Below are 16,998 nucleotides of genomic sequence, written 5' to 3'. Positions count from 1 at the left end.
TAAGTCGTCTTTGATAAAAGCCTTGGGTAAATATAATTAGTTAAGTGGTGATGCCTACTGTTGAACATAGTTAGGTTTCTAGATATTTGGACAGAGACCACTTTTTTCTAATTTTGGTTCTGTACATTACCACAATGAATTTCAGTGAAACAACTCAGATGCAGTTGAAATGCAGACTTTCAGCTTTAATTCAGTGGGTTGAACAAAGATTTTTTTAAAAAACAATCCCTTTTATTTCAGGGGCTCAAAAGTAACTGGACAAATTTAAATAACTGGAAATAAAATGTTCATTTCTAATACTTGGTTGAAAACTCTTTGCTGGCATTGACAGCCTGAAGTCTTGAACTCATGGACATCGCCAGATGCTGGGTGTCCTCCATTTTAATGTTCTACCAGGCCTTTACTGCAGCGGCTTTCAGTTGCTGTTTGTTTGTGGGCCTTTCTGTCCAAAGTTCAGTCTTCAACAAGTGAAATATGTCTCTGAACACCTTAGAATTCATTTGGCTGCTTCTGTCCTGTGTCACATCATCAATAAACACTAGTGTCCCAGTGCCCCTGGCAGCCATGCACACCCAAGCCATCACACTGCCTCCACCATGTTTTACAGATGTGGTATTCTTCAGTTAAATGAGCTAGTCCACACCTTCTCCATACTTTTTTTCTTGCCATCATTCTGGTAGATGTTGGTCTTGGTTTCATCTGTCCAATATTTTTCCAGAACTGTGCTGGCATTTATAGATGTTCTTTAGCAAAGTCCAATCTAGCCTTTCTATTCTTGAGGCTTACGAGTGGCTTGCACCTTGCAGTGCACCCTCTGTATTTTCATGCAGTCTTCTCTTTATGGTAGACTTGGATATCGATATGCCTACCCCCTGGAGAGTGTTGTTCACTTGGTTGGCTGTTGTGAAGGGGTTTCTCTTCACCATGGAAATGATTCTGCGATCATCCACCACTGTTGTCTTCCATGGATATCCAGGTCTTTTTGCGTTGCTGAGTTCACCAGTGCTTGCTTTCTCACTATGTAACAAACTAGATTTTGCCACTCGTAATATTGTAGCAATTTCTCGGATGTTTTTTTTCTGTTTTTGCAGCTTAAGGATGGCTTCCTCCACCTGCATGGAGAGCTCCTTTGACCGCGTGTTGTCCGTTCACAGCAAAATCTTCCACATGCAAGCACCACACCTCCAAATCCGCTCCAGGCCTTTTATCTGCTTAATTGATAAGGACATAACGATGGACTTGCCCACACCTGCCCATGAAACAGCCTTTGAGTCAATTGTCCAATTACTTTTGAGCCCCTGAAATGAAGGGATTGTGTTTTTAAAAAAAAAAAAAAAAAAAAATGCTTTAGTTGCCTCACATTTTTGCAATCTTTTTGTTCAACCCACTGAATTAAAGCTGAAAGTCTGCACTTCAACTGCATCTGAGTTTTTTCATTTAAAATTCATTGTGGTAATGTACAGAACCAAAATTAGAAAAGAGCTTGCTTTGGTCAAATATTTATGGACCTAACTGCAGCTTTACACAATTGTCCATGAGTAAAACATTTCTGCATTAGGTCAATTGTAGAATTTTTTTTTTTCCCCCCTGATAACTTGGCTTTTGTTGATGGCCATTGCAAAGCACAAATATTAGTTAGTGCTGCTATTCTGGTCATCAATCACTTCTGCATTCTTCACTTGTATAGAGAACACTTGCAGCGATTAGCATGAAAGTTAGAGGAGTGATATTAACAGATTTGTCAAACACTTGTCTAATTTGATTTTTTTCTGTTGTCGCATTCCAGTTAAATCTGTCAAGGCATTTTTGAGATTCTAGTGGTATTTATTTATTCTTTTGTAACGGTTAACCTCAAAGTATTGATTTATATCAAAATGTCCTTTTTTACCTTTTGACCTAGGTGCACTTATACAGTGGTACCTTGGATTGCGAGTAACTTGGTTTACAAGTCTTGCAAGATGAGCTAAAATGTTTAATACATTTTGACTTGATAAACGAGTGAGGTCTTGCAATATGAGTAGTACGTATACGCTTTGTCTGCACGTGATCACAACTGAGCTGATCAGTACTTTATCGACACCAGTTTTATTCAGTTTGAAACATGAATTGCAAGGTTATTTATTGTAGCGGGATTTGCCGCTCTCCTATACACAGACACAGCGGTCGGGTAGGGTCGTGCCCAGGTTAGTGGCCAAGTAGTAATATGCCCTGCGCATTTATAAAGTTCCTTGTGCTTTGTATCACCCATTGTTGGCAGTCACTTATGGCATGTCCGCGATCTTTTCGGATTTGCATTTATGGCAAATTGCTACAGTGCTGGGAGCCAGCAATTACTTCGGGACGCTCTTCCACATGTCGTCCCGTTGGGTGGAATCCCACAAGTTTAGAAACTCGCTCACACCAGCAGGTTAACTTGTTTTATGTATTTTTACTTTATATTTTGTATTAATCATTTTTATATGAATAGTTTTGGGTTGTGGAACAAACCATCTGAGTTTCCATTATTACTTATGGGGAAATTTGCTTTAAGAGTGCTTTGGATTGCGAGCACATTTCTGGAACGAATTATGCAAACCTTCCACTGTGTGTGTGTGTGTGTGTGTGTGTGTAAAATACATACACACACTAGGTGCTCCACTTGCTAAACCCCCAACCCCACTGGCCTGCGCTACGTACTAGCCAGTCAGCATTTCTGCTGTTCGTGTATTGGATTTCACTTTCACCAAACCGCTCTTTAATTATTGAGCATACACCTCTTCATTGCGAAGAAACGGCACTTTGCACTGATGACAACATGAATTAGATGATCTAAAAGTCTCTTAGTTTAAATCCGAACAATATATTCAATCTGTTTTCAATGTTCCGTTATTTCACCAAGTAATTTCCATTTGCGCTAATGCGATTTTTACTATCATGTTTTGAGACTTTCGAATTTTAGTACTTTCATTATCTCTAACCAGTTCTGAATGTGTATCACGCCAATGTTTTTGAATTGTTTGACGTTCTACTTTTTCATCTACTCTCTTTTTTTTGGCCCTGGGCGTGGATAAATCTCTTGGCACAAAGTCTCGTCCCAGGATTTTTTTTTTAATTAGAGAGATATAGATATAGAGAGAGAGAGATCTCATTCCTTACCACTTCGCGGTCACTTTCCCTACCTCTTCATATCTTAAATCATTCTTGAGGCAGATTAAATACTTGACTGTCCGCTTTAGTGAAAAATTTAAGAAAACGTAAAAGTAATTGCAACACAGAAACTAACTTAATCAGTTTTAACGCGAAAAGGTGCCACCGAAAGAAGAGAAGCAACGGGCCACTAGGGTGGAGAAAAGAAGAGCCGCTCAGGAAGCAGCAAGTGCATCAACTTTTGAGCAAACGAATGCTAAACGTACAGAGAGAATATGAAAACTACAAGTCAAGTGTATTCATTGCATATTATCGTGCAGTTTGCCATTACTTGTATATGATTTTTTTTTTCTATATTTGTATTTATGGGCAGTGTTCAAAATGTTGTTCCCCCTTAAAATGAGCAGATGTGAAAAAAAGATGAGCTGGTACTTTTTGTTTTTATGACTGATTTCTTCAATTCCACTACTCTGCATAAGTGTCATTCTCCACCCACTCCCCCAGTCAACCTATGGCCCCGAAGCATCTGTCAAATGCCATGAAGTGCCATCAAATAAATGACAAGTAGCTACCATGTGAAGTTTCAGAGCATGTGTGTACAGCACTTCCAAACTGCTGTGTGGGTGTGGTAATGAACAATATGCATTGCTGACCCTTTATACACATAATGCTCTGTGCGTAGAGCCCACAATCAAAGGACTGATGGGTGGTGGGACCGGTCTAGTGGTGTTATTGTGGTTTATTGAATTGTCAAATTGATGTCATTGACAGTTATTTTCCATTAACAATGTAATAAGAACAGACAGATTTGGAGATCCACTTCATATATTGTAAGGAAAATGAGCAAGGTAGCGAGTAGTCACAAAGGACCAAGTCCAGGAAGGGTCTGGGGCTTTTATAGGTGGTGTCCAGGAAGAGGCAGTTCCATGGGGAAAGTGCTGGAGATTAGGTCTGTAGGAGGGTGTGGTCTGGACAGGAAGTTGATGCAGGTTTCCCTTTTGATGATCTGTAGAGGAAGAAAGAGGTTAGTGCACTACACCAACCCCCAAGCTTATGTCTTACCCTTGGTTAAGGCCTTTGACTGCCTCCTATGTGTGTGTGAGATAATGAGCAGAGAGAGAGAGCTTCAAGTCAACACTAGTTAGAAACTCGGTAAAGAAAATTAAAGCATGAAGAAGCAGCTCATGCTTCCCCTGCAAGTCTATTTAGAAATCTAAATTTGTCCAGCCTCCAATTTAATAGCTAACATTACATCCGTGAACAGTACACTAAAGCTTGCGGTTTACTGGATGGAGTAACAATGGAGTAGCATTGTGTGAAACAATGAGTCTTCAACAGACATAGGCACATGGTTGCTAGTTAATAGTACCATAAGGACCTCTGAACCTATACACATTTTTGCAGTTGTAGATTTCTTCAACTAGCAGGCTCTCCTTCATACTAGTTAATCATTGGCTGAATTGTGGTAAAGCACCATGCAAGCAACTTTGACATCTAAAAAGAGTTATTGGGTCAATTTTTGGTCGATTTTATTGGCAGCTAACATCACTGATTAAGTTATTGTCTTGTTACCTGCCTTCACTGGAAGGACAAAATGAAGTTTAAATAATTCATATGTGTAGGTGATATAATATATATACATGCATACATACACACCTAAATAGTAAAAATCATTTAACTATGTATTTACTGCAGTAGTTCAATAGTAGTACAATTTTATTAGTAACACTAGTAGCAGTATGTAATAGTAATGCTATTCTTATTAGTAGTAACTATTAGTAATATTTTATTAGCAGTAGTAAAATGTGTTTTTCTTGCTAAAGAGCATGCCAAATGATGCTGTTGGCTATGTCACATTTGAGTATTTCCTTCTTAAATTTAACCTGGGTTCTTGCTCAGTGTTGGGAGAATTAAAATGTGTTTTATGTCAACTTAATTTTTGATGTTTACAGTAACTTATAAAATTTGAGTAAATATTTGATAAAAAAATAGCTGGTAAGTTTTTCTTGGGTGTACCATTTTAACTTGAATTTGTCATTTTGAGATTTCCACATACTGAACCAAAAAGCCAGTCTTGCAAAAACTGTATGGAATATGAGAAATTTTCTGTTCATCCATACTGTACTTTTTTCTTTTGGAGTGCAAGGTCTTTAAAGCAGTTCAGCAGTCCACTTAAGGTTGGTAAGTGAATGTTATTTCAGAAATTCCAGATACCGTATTTAGGTGAAATACAGTAAATATAGCCGTAGCTTCGGTGGCACATTAATGCAGTCTGATCAGCAGAGCCACTTTACCGATTCAGCATACTCTCTTTCTCTCTTACTCCTACAGTTTTCCTCTAACATTCTGAAAGCCTTGTAGGTTTCATTAAATCGTACCAGTACAAATGTGGCTTGTGTATGTGTGAATGCACCCTATGATGGACTTGTACCCTGACCAGGCCCTTTTCCTATATTGTGCCCAATACAGCGAGGATAGGCTGTCGCTCCTGTGAATTAAAGTAAGCAGGTTTGACAATGACTTTTATTAGATATTCAGTGAATAATTTTGGTTTGAGATTACCATGAACTGTTGCCAAAATCAAAAGACATTTGTAAAAGACAATAGAAAATGTAAAGATGAATTGTTTCTATGGCTTTGAAAATTGCTACTGAAGAAAGTGTTTGGCATTTAATTCAAGATTCTTTATTCTAGTCCTCTGTACTTGACAAGTACAGTAGTCAACGCTACATTTTTTTTTTGTTAGCATTCAGCTTCTGCAGCAGTCCAAACCCTGACTTACAGGAATAGGTTGGCGTTGCATGAGCTTTAAATTGCTGTATAAAGAAATATTTAGGAAAAAGCAAATCTTCCTGCTTCAGTGAAGAACTGTGGATCATAGAGATGTATGAATAGGACTTTAATCTGGCCAAAATAGGCTATCTCCTCACACACTTCTCCCAGTGTAAGGGATTTTTTTCTTTGACAGTGGGATTTTACACAAAGTATGTGAGGGCCTCATTCCTCAGAATGTACTCATTTCATCCCTCTCTAACTCTTGTACAACCAGTGACTAAACTGTGGATGAGCTGGTGAAGATTGTTTTTATTAGTGTTTTACTGGACTTTGCTTTCACTACAAAACTGTAATGCAAAAATGACCTTGCTGATCTTGAAGCCTGTCTGCCTGCTTACCTGTTGTCTGTTTAGATATGTTATAGATGCTGATAGTGTTTTGAGATGCTATTGTGAAGAAAAGTTCAATGAGGGAATGTTCAAACAAAAAGTGCTGTGAAATGTGTGTGAGGTGCTTGAATAACTTCAAAATATTTTGATTTTGTTTGCTTTTCAGTTTGGGTTGCTGCTGAAAGCATTTTATGTCATGAATTTCCACTCTCTGGAAAGACATTACATTGTGCATTGTTCTTAACCATCACTACAAAGAATGAGGGGTAAGAAGCAGATAAGAGAAAAAAGTGTTGGGAGTGTTCCTTTAAATTAAACCAATTGATCTCTGATATTTTGCCAAAGGGCACATAATTTTTTTTTGTTTGGTACGCATGTAGTGCGTTTTTTTAGATAATCTTTTCACTTTACCAGAAAACATGGTTTACTTAATGGGTCCAGTGCAGATCTGTGTGACCCCCAAAGCTAATGATGTGCACTGTGCAGTGCCATTATTACTCCAAGGATAGATGCATTGTGTTAACACCATTCCATCATTTAGTATAGGAGGTACAACCCTATATATAGTTAACTGCACCCATTTTCCTTATAGGCAGACTCCATATTCTAGAATGCTTGACCTATTCTCTTTAAAGTTGCTTATAAAGGTATGGAGTACTATAGTTTAACAGTATTTACAGTTCTAGGTTGCACACCTGTTCCTCCTCAAAGCTTTAAACACTGCTTTGTAAGAATGTGTGTGTGTGGTGTGTTTTTTTTTTTTTGTTTTTTTTATTGCTTCAGCATTTTAATTTGTCCTTAACGGTGGTTTCTCTTTTTTTTTCCCCCTTCAGATAAACTTAGTGACCAGAGTTGCCTGATTCATCATAAACATGAATGACTGTTTTAGCTTGGTTACCTAAGCTGGTAAGATTTCAATTTCTTCCTTAGTGCAGTTTTCACATTTAACTACATCTCTTTCCACACCAGGTTCATTAGTGCTATTGGAAAAATTGACATGTATTTTTTTTCCTTGCCATAAAAGTGAAAATAAATGTAGCAGTTAACTTACCTTGGTTTACATGCATTAAAACTTTTCTAGTTATATGTAGGAATGGTCTAGTTTACAACAAAACCAGAATGAGTGACCAGCATAGCAGATTTGCTGTCACACAAAGTAGGTAACTGGGTAAGTTTTAGATCAGGGTGTCCATCACCTACACTAAAATGTAACTCTTTGTAATATGGGTTGAATTTGTACTCTTTAATTATGCCATTTTTAAATAGGCAATGTTGTTTTGTTTTTAGAATCATACTGGAGTCTACATTTATAAGAGAGTTTATAATTTGCCATCTCTAAATGCTTGTTTTAGTTTCACTATGAATTCACATTGTTCGTGAGTTTTGTCAGTTAATTGTATCCTCATAATGACAAAGTAGACACCATATGAGGAAAATTTGTATTAAAAAAAAAAAAAAGATTAAAAGAATAAACACTAACTTATCCCTGAGTAATAATCCTGGTTTTATAATATCTTGATGATAAACTGGGCTTAGGATTCCAGTTAAATGTAGCAACTGCTTGGGATGAAAACTGGCAACCACAGGGGTGGCCAGTGCTGAAATTAAAAACCCCTGTACTGCTTTTTTTGCATTATTTTGTTGTTTTTATTATTGTTCACTGTCATTTTTAATAGAATCAGCACAGTGCCTTGCAGGAAGCATTGGTTTTTTAGCCATATTGTTGTTAACACATTCATTGCCCATCTTGTAAGCTGGGCAATTCTAAATTTGTAGAGAGATGACGCCCTTTCTGAAGCTACTAATATTAATGACTTCATCTTTACTGTTCATTTGCATAATTTCATAAATTTTCACAAATGATAATCCTTCGAACTACTAGAACAATGGCAGCAAAATAATTAAATTACCATTATCCATTTTAAAGCGCCCCCACTTCATTAATATTCATAGCCTGTTAAATACTGGCTATTAGTTCCCAAAGACTCCCTTTAAAGTCTGTTTCATATATAGATTGTCTCCGTATGTTGACCTGAATTACATTTACACCTGGAATTAGTGTCTACAGTGTCTGGATTATGCATGTTTAGGGATATAATGTACTCTCAACATAGACACAGCAATTAGGGGTTTAAGTGGCGCTCATGTTTAATTGCATACAAGAGCATGTTATGTTGCACCTGCTAACTTATAACAATGGTCTACTCCATGTCCCATCAAGAAAAAAATGAAGAGGATGATATACGACAATGCTATAAAAAAACTTCAGTCTAATTTTTGCCATCATACAAAAATACTGAACAGTATGTTGTCATAGATTGTTTGTTCCTTATGAGGCTTGCATTTTTAATGAGTGTATTGAGCAGTAACTATTCTCCTGTGTCCCAGGTATACTGGCAAAATGTGACTAGTTGCTCTGTTAAAATGTGTTAAATATACTAAAGTTAAACGATCTGTTTTTTGGAAATGGAAATCTTTGCACTTTTGTGGCACTACTTCAGTGTTTGCTTCAGGTTTGATGCAGTTTGTTTCCCAATATTAGTATAGGGGATGGCATATAGTATACCTCATATGTGCCACTTATACTGAGCCCTTGCCACATTATGTTCTGCTTTTATGCTTGCTAGACTAGAGGTTGGTATAATGTGGGAAGATATTTAAGCACAGTATGTCCTCCTCAGAATGTGTGATAATGGGTGAATAAGGGATTTCTTACAAAGAAATGAGTACATAAAAGTGAAAGCATCTAGGTTGGGAAAAATCTGTATTAAAACTGAAGTAATAGCTCTTGAAGGTGATATTTGAGAAATAGATGAACATCAAAAGATAAGTGTTCTAGAAAAATGTCACATCGATTTCAGGATAACATGATTCTGAAATAAAACCTTGTTTGAGAGAGATATAAAAATATGACCGAATCTGGTTTTATATTGGGACAGGAGAATAGGTTCAGCTCAACTGATGAGAGGTGGCATTCCTTGAAACACTCAAAGAGCTCCTGTTCTTTTGCATTATAGACTTGATTGGCTTATTTTTTTCATGATTATTTCTTTAGACATACTGCTGTTTTTTGTCATCGGTCTCCCTCCCATGCAGAATTGCATTTCTATTTCAAAAAGGTAAGTTCAGAAAAGTGCCGCAATATGGCAGAATAGTTGCCACTGCTTGCCTCACTGTACCAGAGTCCAGGGTTTGTATCCCAGCCAATGCATATTCTGCCAACAATTTCCACCTTGGCATCAATATGGGTTTCTAGATACCCATAGCAGAAGTGGGTTTGGGAAAATTCCTCCGCCCCGGTTTGTGTGTTTTCACCAGTGAAATCTAAAGGACAATTTTATTACCTATCAATAAAGAAAATCCTCTTTTTCCCCACCCCGGCTCCCCCCACCCTTTTTGGTTGAATACTATCATTAACTAGGTTTTAGCCAGCTACTTTTGTGTGACATCTTAACATGGATCAAGAAATGCAAGAAAAAAGGCCAAAATGGAATCTGAATGAATATACACCTTAAATTTAACTGTGCCTTTTTATGATAAGGGATTGTGCTAGCATCACATAATAGTGGTCTGTCCACTATACTGAAGCCACACTAAATTTTCCAGACCATCGGGGGAACTCCAGATGTAACTTGAAAAATCATTAGAAGGAGAGGAGTCCGTGATAGAGTCCAGAGCCAACACTGAATGGATTTGTGTTAGCAGTGATAATGCAAGCGCAACTGTTGTTTTTAATGAATACAGGGACCAGATGGCACATAGTATGCCAGGAATTCCATGCTGTTGGAGCATCTACTATAAAATACTATGGAGACTTTTTTCCAGCTTTATGAAGCACATTGTATCCAGCAGGGGGATGTTGGCTCCCTCAGATTTGTCCCTCTAATGCAATGGTCCTTAATATTTATTTCTTCAACATTCTCCAGTGTAACAAGACTATGTGAGGGGTCCTATGCACTATCATTGGTATGTATCCTTTTATGCTTTTGCATTAGTCTTGACAAAGGTTTGCATTTTAAAAAATACATTAACGTTTGCAGACTGTGTTATTACCTTGATGTTGGTTTTTTGTTTTTTAAAGCTTGGTGCAAAAATTAAATTACCATTTTTAAAAAAAAAAAAAAAAGTGCATATTTTTAAATATTTTACTATTGTCTGAATTTTAACAATACCATAAGTTGACATTTTTTATGGATAAATGACTAGTAATTACCAATATACAGAATTTGTAACTGCAGGTGTTTCTGATAACCACAAAAGCTGCTTACTATTCATTTGGCATAATATTAATTTTAAATCCAGAAGATAAAATGATTCAGCCTGTTTCTGAAAGTAAAAAATAATCAAAGGTAATTTTTAAAGTGCAGAATAAGGCATACTTTATTTTATTATATATAATAACTTGATATGATACTTTATCATTTTGGATATAGCACTGGAATATTTCCATCACTGATAGCTACATTTAACATGAGATGGTATGGAAATTAATTCATACATTTAGGCAGAAGAGATGGAAGTGTTGTTGCAGGGTTGTGCCAGCAGTTGGGTAAGCCTGTAGAAAGTTTAATCAGCTTACTTGGTTTTCCTTCGGCTGCAAACTGAAGGTCATTTTAGAAAGATGATGGTAAATCACTGTTCTTAATGTTTCTCTTCCTCAATGACATCTGACCCATCTGTACAGTAAACCAATCATCCTTTTCTTCAAACCCAGTTCAGTATTCATACATTTCTCTCTCTCTCTCTCTCTCGGTACATCCTATTCGTATCGGGCAGTACATTATTCCCTGGTGCTCTCGTGGGTTTCCACAGCATCTGGTTGCGAGCAGCATCTGATCTTGCTGTCTGTTTGTGATTCCTTACAGATTTGGCAAATGAGTACACTTCATTTTCAGAGCAGGACCATTCTGTCTGTGTTTCATATGAAAATGTCCAGAATGCAGCAATTAACTTCTTCAAAAGCAGTTTGTGGTTTTGCACAATCATCACGAATAGGTCTGAATAAGTGAAAAATTTCACCCTGCATTAAGGAACAAACAAGTTCTTCAATCCATTCAAATATAGGTAAAATATCTTGGCTTGTTATACCACATACAGTATTTTAGTTCTGGATGCATTGAAATTCAGCCAAAAGTTTTAATTTCTACAGTACTCCATATAGAGCAACACTGTTTCTGTCCTCATCCCAGATTTGTCAAATCTCCTGTGGTATTCTGACTGTATTATTTACCAACTTTTAATTCAGTGTCTAATCTCTTGTGTTCTTTTCTGGTGCTCACTGCTTTGTTTTGAATGTCCGCTCTTGCTTCAGATATGCCACAGCAGATGTCTCAGAACTCCTCCACCTGCTGCTTACCAAAAGCCAATGTTCCCTTTCTTTTGTCAGTCTTATCTGCATTCCACTTTTCTAAATTTGTTGTACCTTTTATAGAGCATACACGTTAAACTTTTTCCATGCTTTTGTTTTAATCAAACAAGTTGCTCAGATTATGTACTTTCCTAAATCATTTATTCCCACTAATTTTTTATATTTTGTCCACAGGTGCATCCGAGTATGGACTCTGTTGTCCTGTTCGCACAGTGCAGTTAATATCCATCTATGTGAATAAAACACAGTTATCTTTATTTTAGGAATTGTCGCCTATCCTACCAGTTCAGGCAGTCCTACTGCTATAGTGTAATTACAAAATAATGTAATCAACTGTGCCAAAGTGTGTGTTTTGTTTTTTTTTTTTGTTTTTTTTTTCTTCAATCCCGTAGTTCTACATCCTTTCTTTGTGTCAACTTTATCACTAGATTGTGCAGTGGCTGCTTTTAACAATTTTCATATCGGCTACACCAGATACATTCTGCAGGGAGCTCAGTCTCCTTTATAATTCAGGTCCTTGGAAAGTATTCTGTTAAGCAGTAAAATGTTCCTTCCCCACCACTTTGTGGGAACTTAAGGAGCTCTAACATTCAAAAGTGACACTCTGCAGTTAGCTTGAATTTTTTTTTTTATGTTGATTGTTTACTATCAAATGAAAATCTCATTTGGAGGAAAAAGCAGTTAATTCCTTGAAAAGTTCTGCTTTTTCTTCAGCTGAATTATCCGCTGTGGTAACCCTTAACGGGAGCAGCTGAAAAATGATGATGCTGCTGTAGCAGAGACTAACCTGAAAGCAGGAGTGAGTGCAGTGAAGATTTCTTCAAGTTTGTAGTGTTTTTTTTCCACATATTGGCAGGCCTCTCTTCCTCTAAGGATACCTGTATTTCTAAGCTGTTTTTTGTCAGTGTGCAGACTTAACCAACTGGGTGACAGTTCTTTGGTTTTTTTCTTCATTACATTCTAATAAAAAGTAAATTTCATCTCATTTAACACATTGAACCTCGTCCCAGTGCATATTATGTTCAAATTTCAAAACCTCTATTAAATTCTTGGTCATGAAAGCACGGACAACTCATTATTGCAACTTTGACCTTAGCAACCAAACAATACGTTAACTGTCAATTATCATAGATACACCGAAAACCTTTAACTGCCATCATGTTAACAAACAATAGTATTGTTTTTTAAAAAAAAAAAAAAAAAGGCATAGAATTATCCCTTATGGAACTAGAGATACGATTATGGATCAATAACGGCCTTACAGTGACCGAGGCTGGGCAGAAAGTACTGCCAAATGTCAGCCAGTCTGCTGTGTCCTCCATATCCCAAACATTCTGTGGGGAAAAATGTGTGCATAATGCTGTAACTCCTATAGTTCTCTTTCACTTACTGCAGAGTCATTACAGTAAGTCACCACATGTATTATGTTCAGAAAGAGTACAAGTAGCACAATTCTCTCTCTTCCTATACAGGTTCAATATTCAACCACAAGTGTGGTTTTAAGGTGGCACAGTAAGCAGGATAAACTTTTAAAAACTAATATTGCACATGTATAGGAACAGAGAAATTTAACTTGCCCACCTAGGGACAGTCCTAATAAGTGGGGAAGGAGGAGAGATTTAACGTGGTTGATCAGTTATCAGTCTTGCATTTGGTACAGCTCCTACTTTATTAACCTTACCTTTCTCTGTTGAAGGAAGTGCTTTTTGGCTGTTAGACTTTTATCGAGGTATCTGAAGTGAACTTGTTTTAAGGAACAGAGTAATGCAATTCTTTGATAAACATAAAGGTTTTAGAAATATAACTGCATATAACTATGTTTACATATAAGATTAGACGCTGATAGACAAACATATTGTAGAGATGCTGGCTGTTTAGTGACTATTTAGAATTTACTTTATCTTGGCACAGAAAAATAGTTTTCCAATACGCTTTAAAGATGTCCAATGTTTTGTGGTGGTATTGCTATGTTTGTTGCTTCAGGTTCAAGTACAAAATTCTTCCTTTATTGGAGAGCACCCTTTCTCTTTGCTGTGTGATTTTTTTTTTTTTGATTGTGGTATGTGGTGCTTTCCTAAGTTAGACCCTTTGTTGTGTTGTCCACTTCATGTGCCAAAGAGTACTGCTTTTTCATAAGAGTTCAGATGCGGGACTTCCCTTCTTTAAGTGACTATCTCACTGTTTAGCTTAGCAAAGTGGATCTCCGCGCTCATGTTCACAAAGAGAAGACTTTGTCAGCTTCGGCTTCCCACGGATATGAGTGGCTCATAGCTTTTTAGTTTCACAGAGCATTTTTCTGAGGCTGTCAGCAGAGCTCCCATTGGAGTTCCCTCAGAGTTTCCCTGGGAATGCAAGAGCATATGTTCAGGATGATAGCAGTGAGTTTTAAGGGAATGTGTAACTTCTCTTGATTGGATTAAGTCACTTTAAGTTACAAAATCAGTGTCTCCTCATAGGCTAGTTCTTCTGTTCATCGGATTTATCATTCATTGATCTATAGCTCATTCTTCTTGCTTGAGTCCATTCTGAACCTTCTGGCTCAAGATGTCCCCCCAAAGATGTCAGTGAAACTCTTGATTTGTAATTTTATCAGGTGAAGTACAGGTTGATCCTGGTTTGAAGAGTTCAGTGACTTCTTTTGGAATGCAAGCTGTGGAAAGGTGAAGCTGGATGTCTGTATCCCTGTTAAATCTGCTTTATTAGCAGGTCTGGTGTACCACTAAAGGCTAGCAGAATGGTCAATGCCACTTTGTCCTACACCTGGGGGGTATTCCAGAAAGCTTGGTTAACTTACCATTTGGTAAATCATAACCTCTGGGTTGATTTACCCCAAACCCGCATACCATGAGTATGTCGGTTCCAAAACACCTGAGAAGAGTAAGTTCAATCAACCTCCTACTGGTTACCCAGAGTTAATGCGCGTGCACCGTGCATACATAAAGACGTTTTCAATGGATCGCCGATTTCACGAGTCCAAATGGAAGATCAAGGAGAAAAAAGCGAGCGGCATATTTCAGAGGTGGAGTTGGAGGTGTTAATGCAGGCGTTTGAAGAATTCAAGCCGATCATAATGAAAAAAAGTAATACGGCTGCATCGGTTAAAGAAAGAGAGTTGGCTTGGCAAAAAATAACGGATAGAGTAAATGCGTGAGTGTATTAAATTGCAAAATTGACATCGCCTCCCTTTTATTATACTGTAAAATAATGAAACACCCCTTCCGAACCCTTTTCACTGTTAAATCACTTTGAATGCATTCACTTTTCCTGCCATTCATTTCTTTAGGTTAAAATAACAATGTGTATTGACTAGGAATATATGGTTTCTTATTTAATAAGGTGTAATCCGTCTGGAAGCAGAAGAACTTTGAGGCAAGTCAAAATGAAACATAAAAACATACTGCAAAAAGGTAATAGTTGATTACACGATCACTGAACTATCGATTAAACACGATTTAGTATATTCTGTCTGTCATGTAGCTAATAGAAAGCAAGCTGAAGCCCGTCTAACTGGCGGGGGCCCACCACCACCTCCCTTCACCCCATCTGAGGAGCTGGCTCTGTCCCTTAATAAAGGGCGACCAGTGGTTGCTGGCATTCAGGGGCACTTGTCACACACACCATGCACCACAAGTAGCATGGTGAAATGTAAGTTTACCACTATGATTTGTTTTCATTATATGACTTAATAAATTACTATCTCTGTCACTTAAAGGCTTCTTCAACATGCTTAATGTTTTTATGCAGGCTGACTTTATTGAACTGCATATACTGTGTAGGCTACTGTGTGCTTAGTTGTATTACTGTGACATGTTTTTTCCTGCATTTTTGTTTTTTCTTTGATAATATTGAGAATTTTATGGGTTGTAATTTCCTATAGATACTGATAGAGGGATTGTATTATTGAACCCTACAGAAAGGACACAGTCTGTCACATCTAAGTGTTTTGTTGTCAGGTACCTTTAGTTGCTTTTAGATATTTTTTTTCTTTTTGCCAGATAATGTATACTTGCATATTTCCTCTATAGGTTGAAGATGACGATGAAGAGACCACATCTGCTGTGACAGAAGTGGACAATGCTGGTAGATCCACTGAGGTATGATGCATACCATTATAATGCATGCCCCCTTTTTACATTAGAGTAACAAACTGTCATTGTCCTTTCACAGTACATACCTGGGGATTTGCCCACAGATGACGGTCCTTCAACCTCAATGCACGATCTAAGCAGTGTAAGAATTTATGTGCATTTGTCCATATTTTAATGTTGTCTGACAGAATCTCATTCATTTAATTATTTTTGGCTTCCTAGTTGCCAGCAAAGGAGCTGTATAAGGTCCATCTTCAAAAACAAATAAGAAAAAGTGACATGGCGATGGACCTTATACAGCTTCAAATGGAGGCTATCCATAAAAAAAGCAACATTAGAAATAGAATTACTGGAGCATCGCCTTAAGGTGAGAACTTGTGTGATTATTAATCTGTTGCATGTTAAACGTGTGTGTGTATGTATATGGTATGTGTGTATGTGTGTATGTGTGTAGATCAATGTAATACAAAAAACACATTTTATTTCACTTTCATTGTTTTTCAGGAAATAAAGAAATGAACCACACCGCAGACCAGTGCACACAATTTAATAAAAGTAATTCTGAGAAATCCTGTCTCTCAAAAGTCTTCCATCTCTGTTGTATGAAAAAATCTGTAGGGGTTCCTCTGGGCCATCTTCTTCAATACAAGGAGGGTGGCTCTCTCCTCTTATAGAGGCAATGTTGTGAAGCACAACACAAGCCACTATGATGTCGCATGCCCTCTCTGGACTGACCCGGGCCACGCAGACACTGAAACCTAGACTTGAGGATCCCTATGGTCATCTCCACCTTGGCCCGTGTTCGGCTGTGAGCCAGGTTAAAGCGTGTCTGTGGTCCAGGTTCAGGGTAGTCTGTCATTAAGCAGGGCAGACAAGGGTTCCTCTGTCCCCCAGCAAGTAACCATTGTACTGTCCTGTAATGATTCAAGTGTACAACACAAATATAGTGCAAAGGAAAAAAAACAATATTTCATAAAGCGAAACATACCCTGCTGAAATGTCTGGCATAATGATGACTCGCGGACAATTCTGGCATCGTGCACAGATCCTGGCCATTTTGCCTCAACATTAGTAATAATGTGTGTTGCCTCACATATTACCTGTGGTTGAAAAGTGGAAAACTGTAATGAGTTTACTGATTTTAACAAGGCAAAAAATTAAGGACACAAAATCCAGTTCTTACCTGCACATTGATACTATGAATAGATTTCCTATTAACATAGTCTCCCTCATTCATTGAAGGAGCTTTAAT

The 16,998-nt window shown here is 37.5% G+C and overlaps 1 long non-coding RNA gene across 2 annotated transcripts; it reads left to right on the top strand.

Moving 5' to 3' along the window:
• Positions 1-15,271: 15,271 nt before the first annotated feature.
• LOC120538979 lies at positions 15,272-16,320 on the top strand. 2 transcript variants are annotated; one of them, XR_005635540.1, is made up of 4 exons: positions 15,272-15,752; positions 15,826-15,888; positions 15,969-16,113; positions 16,251-16,320. It is a non-coding gene; the product is annotated as an uncharacterized LOC120538979 (long non-coding RNA). The 2 variants fall into 2 exon arrangements; XR_005635539.1 differs by having other exon boundaries at positions 15,272-15,888.
• Positions 16,321-16,998: the final 678 nt, after the last annotated feature.

The sequence above is a fragment of the Polypterus senegalus genome, chromosome 11 (genome assembly GCF_016835505.1).
Source record: "Polypterus senegalus isolate Bchr_013 chromosome 11, ASM1683550v1, whole genome shotgun sequence".
Classification (NCBI taxonomy): Eukaryota; Metazoa; Chordata; class Cladistia; order Polypteriformes; family Polypteridae; genus Polypterus; species Polypterus senegalus.
The sequence above is the reverse complement of the archived record's forward strand: the minus strand, read 5'-3'. Positions and strand labels throughout refer to the sequence as shown.